Here is a 6,820-nt window from a genome sequence, read left to right as displayed (position 1 = left end):
GTTCCCTGTTTTACATATTTTCTGTTTATACATATCCTTTTCTTTCACCTCACAGGACTGAGACAACCCATCTCAACTTGGCGTATTGGTTTTTCTCCCTCCATCTGGTCTTTCCCATAGAGGGAGAAAAAAATCTAGGTGCTCTATTTTGGGGCTTGTATGCTCTGTTTATAATAAATTTTCTTCTTTCAGCCATACCAGTTACTCCTCCCAAGATACCCAAGAAGAGCAGTAGGTGGGAGGAAGTTTACATTGCATTTTTACAGGATTTTTATTATGTTTTGTTTTGTTTTTCCCATTTTGTTGCCAGGGCAAGTGCTTCAGACCACTGCATAAGAAGAATGTCAGTCCAAAAAGGAGCACGGGAGCAAGGAGGACATTGTGCTGATCATCTTTGTTCTGCTAAGAACTGATAAATTAGAAAGGGTGCAGCTATAGCCTTTTACGTTATTTGGTTACACCCACTTAAATTCCTCTTGAAATCGTAGCATGATGAGATTCACATACAGCTTATAGACGGGAACCCTCAGTTAATGCCTCTTTTACATTTCCTTAGTTAATGCCTCCCCTACCTTTGTCATCTGCCATAAATACTTCTCATGTCATGTTGCTGGATCAAGCTTCTAATTCAATTTTATTTTTAGTATTGACATGATGAGCAGTAGTTTGTAGCTGTACTAAGATCAAGTATGCACTGCCCTGCCAGGCTGGAAGTGATGTGCATGGGTCTCTCCTGCCATGACCTGCCTTAACCTTCCCTGGACAACATCTCCACCGTCCTTTTTTGTCTGAAGGATGGTGCTAACAGGTTGAGGCACAAATGGGGCCATCTGAGAGTAAAAGGTACGTGTGTTTGGGTTTTTTAGCTCATTTCAGAAAGCCTTAGTGATTTTACCTAGGTGGCTTCAAACCCAGTAAAGAAATTACTGGTTTTAATTTGTCAGAAAACAGCACAGGCAAATGATTTTCACAGGCACTAATAAATAATTATAGATTGTGCTAATGCTATCTAAAATTTGGGAAAATCCAAACTTCTGGTACAAGAAAGCTGAAATCTACCTAAATGCTATATAAAAAGGAGCAGATAAATGAGAAGTCCTAAGTGATGGCTGTTTGGAAACCAATGGAGATGCGAGATCTGCTCCATTTCAATGATTCAAGCTTCAGTGTGGGCATTACTTGTTGCCAACGGCTTAATTTTTTCAATATCTGTCTTAACTATTTTGTGAACTGAATCACAAGGATACGATGTATAATTTATTGAATAGAAAAGGGGTTTTTTTTAATTTTTAAAATAAGTTTTTGGCATAAACTGAGAATTTGAATTTTATCCTGCTTCTCTCTAAAGGCTGTAGAATTCAAACTAGATAGCTGAAACCAGGGCAATGGTGCAATGAACGGTTGTGCTTTTTGTAGAGCAGACCTGAAGATGTCTAGCAGGGACAGGCTCTGAGGAAAGCTGCCAGCATTGCAAGTGGGAGTTTGGTGCCAGAACTGTGTGTTTCACTGCATGTCACATTTTAAGCTATGTTTGTTCATTATTACTAGTGCCTAAAGAAAGATTTGTGTCATGCAAGGTAGGAAAGTCGCATTTCTTAGATGTGTGTCCAAAATTCATCATGTATTAAGAGCTTTCCTGAATTGTGGCTTTAGTAACTAGAAGAACTAGAGGCTTCTTTAGGGGTATCCACTTAGCAGCTGGTACATTGTTCTTGTAGTAGCATCTTGCATGAGTTGCAAACTTTGTAATTTATTATTTTAAATTAGGTGTAAGGAGGTAAAGGCAGTCCTGCTGGGGGGGGAGGGAAGAAAAAAAAAGGCCGAGGGTGGTCATTGCATCTGATGTCTCATGTCTGGGGGTTTGCACCTTCTTCCTATTTCCCAACTCACTGAAAGTAACTTCTGCCTTAGAGCAAACAGAACTTGAGCCCAGCACAGATGCTATGCTTCCTAGCTCTACGTGCTGTGCACAGTACATGGTGAAGCCTGTACAGGCTGTCAGGCTCTGTTCTGAATTTGTGATTTGTGCTGTTGATCCTTCCCAATGCCGCTGCTGCACCTTTGCACTCGCTTGCCTCTGACGTGTTCTGCAGCCTGCCAGTGTGCCTGCTGCAGCTTTTCTGCCAGAGCCCCATGAGCTGCTGTTCCCCAGAACAGCATGTCCCCACCGTGTGGATAGGTGGAGGAGCCCTGGGGAACAGATGGGACAGATCCCAGAGCCGTTCCAGGTGCCACCAAGGCAACTGTGGTAGTTGCCCCCCCTCCAGTCTCTTCCTGGTGGAGAGGAAATATTGGACATAAAAGATGAGGACCCACTGGTAGGACACCTGGCTGAGGGAAAAGAGTGTCCTGCTGCTTTCTGAAGTCTCTCTGCTGAGTCTTGCCTGTCAGTAGGGAAGTCGCTTGGGGTCAGTTAATAATGATAAATTTGGCCTGCAGAGTGACATTCAGGAATGGTGCTGTCACACTGCTGCAATCACTGTGGGCTGCTCCTCTTCATCTGCCATCACCCAGAGGTGGCCTAGCTGCAGGAAAAGTAATTTCCTGAATACACATGCACCTGTAAGGCCATGAGTGTTGTTCTAGCCAAAGCCCAGCCCTCCAAGGAAACCCTGAGACCACTCAGTAGAATAACTCAGTCCTATCTACCTCTTCTTTCCTTGGACCCTGAGCTTCCCTCCATGAGGGAGTAGGATCCATAAACCTGTCCTCTCCAACATGTTAAGCACACACAGATTTCCTCAAGAGTGAAATGGAGGAGGGGACAGCCACACTTGGGACTTCAGGTATACAGAAGAGGGGGTAAGGAGAAAGATTTGGGGTAGGTATGGGGAAAGAGGTGGAGGCTGTGTGCCTGAGCCACTGTATTGGGTTTGCGTGGCAAGGTTTTGGTAGCAGGGGGGCTACAGGGGTGGCTACTGTGAGAACCTGCTAGAAGCTTCCCCTGTGTCCGACAGAGCCAATGCCGGCCGGCTCCAAGACAGACCCGCCGCTGGGCAAGGCCGAGCCCATCACCTCTGTGATAACAAATTTAAGAAGAGGGCAACTGCAGCCAGAAGAGAGGACTGCAAAGATGTGAGAGAAACAGCTCTGCAGACACCAAGGTCAGTGAAGAAGGAGAGGGACGAGGTGCTCCACGCACCAGAGCAGAGATTCCCCTGGTAGCCCCTGGTGAAGGCCATGGTGAGGCAGGCTGTCCCCTGCAGCCCATGGAGGTTAATGGTGGAGCAGATATCCACCTGCAGCCCATGAAGGACCCCATGCCAGAGCAGGTGGATGCCCAAAGGAGGCTGTGACCCCATGGGAAGCCCATGCTGGTGCAGGCTTCTGGCAGGACCTGTGGACCCACGGAGAGAGGAGCCCATGCTGGAGCAGGTTTGCTGGCAGAACTTGTGACCCTGTGTGGGACCCACGCTGGAGCAGTCTGTTCCTGAAGGACTGCACCCCGTGGGAGGGACCCACACTGGAGCAGGGGAAGAGTGTGAGGACTCCTTCCCCTGAGGAGGAAGAAGCGGCAGAGACAACGTGTGATGAACTGACTGCAACCCCCATTCCCCATCCCCTGCACTGCTGGGGTGGGGGAGGTAGAGAAAATCAGGAGTAAAGTTGAGCCCAGGAAGAAGGGAGGGGTTGGGGGAAGGTGGTTTTAAGTTTTGTTTTTATTTCTCATTATCCTACTCTGATTTGATTGGTAATAAATTAAATTAATTTTTCTCAAGTTGAGTCTGGTTTTCCCATAACAGTAATTACTGAGTGATCTCCCTTGTCCTTACCGCAACCCGTGAGCCTTTCATCATGTTTTCTCTCCCCTGTCCAGCTGAGGAGGGGGAGTGATAGAGCGGCTGGGTGGGCACCTGGCATCCAGCCAAGGTCAACCCACCACAGCCACACAGGGTGTGTGAAAGGTGTGTGGAGGCAACAATTAGACAGATAAGCCAATATGTCAAAGTCTGAGGCTTCTGTTGTTCAACTCCAGTACTGTGAAAGAGGAACAGAGTTTCTGTGCAACTGGAACACTCAGCACTGATTTCGACTGTGGCAGCAAGTCCAGGGTTGGCCAGGACAGGCACAGTCATGCAGTTCATGCACAACTTTCTCTGTCAGGAAGCCCAAGTCTGGGGTGTCTGCTACAGTCATGCCAGATCTGTGGATGTGGCAGGTGGGACAAAGGGTTGCAAGCACTCGGGAAGACTACCATTTGAAAAGCTGATTGATTTTTTTCCTGCCTGCCCCCCCTGCTTCTGATGCACAACAGTATTTCATGCGCTCCTCACTTCTTCATTAGCAATTCCTAACAGATTTTTCAGCTTTTTCACTCCAAGGAGGAATGCTGCTGATGTTTCAGAGCACTGTCCTTGCTGACAATAACAACTTTTCTCCAAGTTGTAATAGCTCATTGAGAACCTTTTAAAGTGTACATGTAAAAATGTCTTTTTACATGTACATGGGGAAAAACAGAATCATAGGGCTACACATATTATTTTGCACTTGTTACCATTAGATTTCATATGCCATTTTAGCACCCAGTCACTTAGTAGTGTAACTCTGCGTCAGTATCTGTAATCGTCTTTAATTTTTACTACACTGAATATCTTGTGTCCTTAGGTTATTATTCACCCTCTTTACTATACTTGTCCTCCTTCACAGCACCTGGAAGCCATCTGGTCCTGGTGATGTGCTGCTACTCTTCAAAAAGAAAACTTTATAAATCCTCTGCACTAGTGCCAACCTAAACTGGTATGTGCATATAATGACAAGCAAGCCCAACCAGAGCTCAGTCCTGCATGTGTTGTTGCCACGCTGACCAGCTGTGGAGTTCATTGCTGTATGTGCAGTGCCTTGCCGATCCTCGTGTTCTGCTCCCATACCTTGAGTTAACGTGGTTGGTAGAGGTTCCTTGACCTGATCTGTGCACTATGCTCTATCCTGCATCAACTTCATGGAAAGGTAAGTAAAGATCCGATTTTACCAAGACAACACAAGTGGTGGCCTTTGTTTGTCATTCCGACTCTGGCAGCTAATGGCAGAGGGTGTTTGGCAGCATCTTTTCAATCAGGGTTAATTGTAAGTGCATCTGTTGTAGACAAGGACTGTAGGAGCTTTGCTGGCTGAGCACTAAGATGCAGGGGGCAGAGGTAAGGAACAGGAGGAAGCAGAGGACTTGGCAGAGGGGCAGTTGAACTGTTTGCTGCATCTGGTCAATGGTATGAATGAAGAGGACTCTGGAAATAATTGAAGTACTCTTGTTTCCAGTGCAGAGTATGAAAAGCCTTCCTGAGCAGTAATGGAATTGTAGGCAAGAAACCAGAAAATGTCACAGGCTTATTCAGGCAAGTGTACTTCACTTTGCTGTTCCATAAGCAAATGTGTATATGTGTAGCTATAACACTGAAGAATTGCTATGAGCAGTAAGTCGGCACAGGATAATCCTCACTGCAGAACTGCTAGTCAAATTCTGCAAGACTGTAAAAATGAATGAGAAAAATATGTTACAAAGGAAGTCACATTCACTTCTTCACATTATCCATCCCACTTACTTAAAATGGAAATAAATGTAATCTTCCATTGGAAAGGAACCAGATTTTGTGTTCACAGAAGAAAAGTTCAAGAAAGAAATGTTTTTCATGCACACTGCATGCTTTATGATTGCTCAATGCTGATTTATGTCCTGTTACTCTAAATTTGTGGGAAATGTCAAGTAGGATGTAACTATCAGGGTCAGACCAATACTAATATGGGAAGCATTAATGCAGAAAATGTTTCGTGTCCCAACATGCAGCCTCTATAGAATTAAAACAAAGGGACAAAGCTGGCTTAGGAGGGGGATATATGAACAATATAAAGGTGCTCTCCAGCTCTAAGAGGGGGCAAATGTCTGATGATAGAGTCCCTCAGTGTAGCACACAATCAAAAACCAGTTTGGTGCCCCAAATCAGAAACGGGACAAATCCAAGTTCAAATTTCAGAGTGAAATTAATTATGCATTCTTGAAAATATGCATTCTGTTTTTTAGGCTATAGTTCGTTAACACTGCCCTGCCAGAAGAAAAAGATTTTAAGATGACAGAGGCCCTGATTAAAGAACGTGGTGCTTAGCCTCTCTGCTCTTTCAGCAGAGAACAACATCCCTGCAAAACAATTCTGTTGCCAAAATGTTTCTTGATATGTTATAACGTACATAACCACAGACTTGCAGGCAGCTGGAATTGTGCAATCTTTTCAGGCAGACTTAGAGAGCTCTCAGGGATAAATAACTGTCCTTCATAGGTAAAAATAAAGTAACTTGTAGGCTGTTTATTCAAAATGCTTGTCACATGTCACAAAATACCTGCTTTGAATGATGTTTTAAAAAAGCACAGCTATTTATGTGTAAACATTAACTGTAGACCTGTCTCAATCATAGAATCATAGAATGCTTTGGGTTGGAAGGGACCTTTACAGGTCATCTAGTCCAACCCCGCTGCAAGAGCAGGGATATCTTAAACTAGATCAGGTTGCTCAGAGCCCCATCCAACCTGACCTTGAATGTTTCCAGGGATGGGGCCTCCACTACCTCTCTGGGCAACCTGTTCCAGTGCCTCACCACCCTCACTGTAAAAAATTTCTTTCTTAAATCCAGTCTAAATCTGCCCTCCCTTAGTTTAAAAACATTGCTCCTTGTCCTGTCACAACAGGCCTTGCTAAAAAGTCTGTCCCTGTCTTTCCTATAGGCCTCCTTTAAGTACTGGAAGGCTGCTATAAGGTCTCCCTGGAGCCTTCTCTTGTCCAGGCTGAACAACCTCAACTCTCTCAGCCTGTCCTCGTGGGAGAGGTGCTCCATC

Source organism: Ciconia boyciana, chromosome 2 (assembly GCF_034638445.1).
Source record: "Ciconia boyciana chromosome 2, ASM3463844v1, whole genome shotgun sequence".
Classification (NCBI taxonomy): Eukaryota; Metazoa; Chordata; class Aves; order Ciconiiformes; family Ciconiidae; genus Ciconia; species Ciconia boyciana.
The sequence above is the reverse complement of the archived record's forward strand: the minus strand, read 5'-3'. Positions refer to the sequence as shown.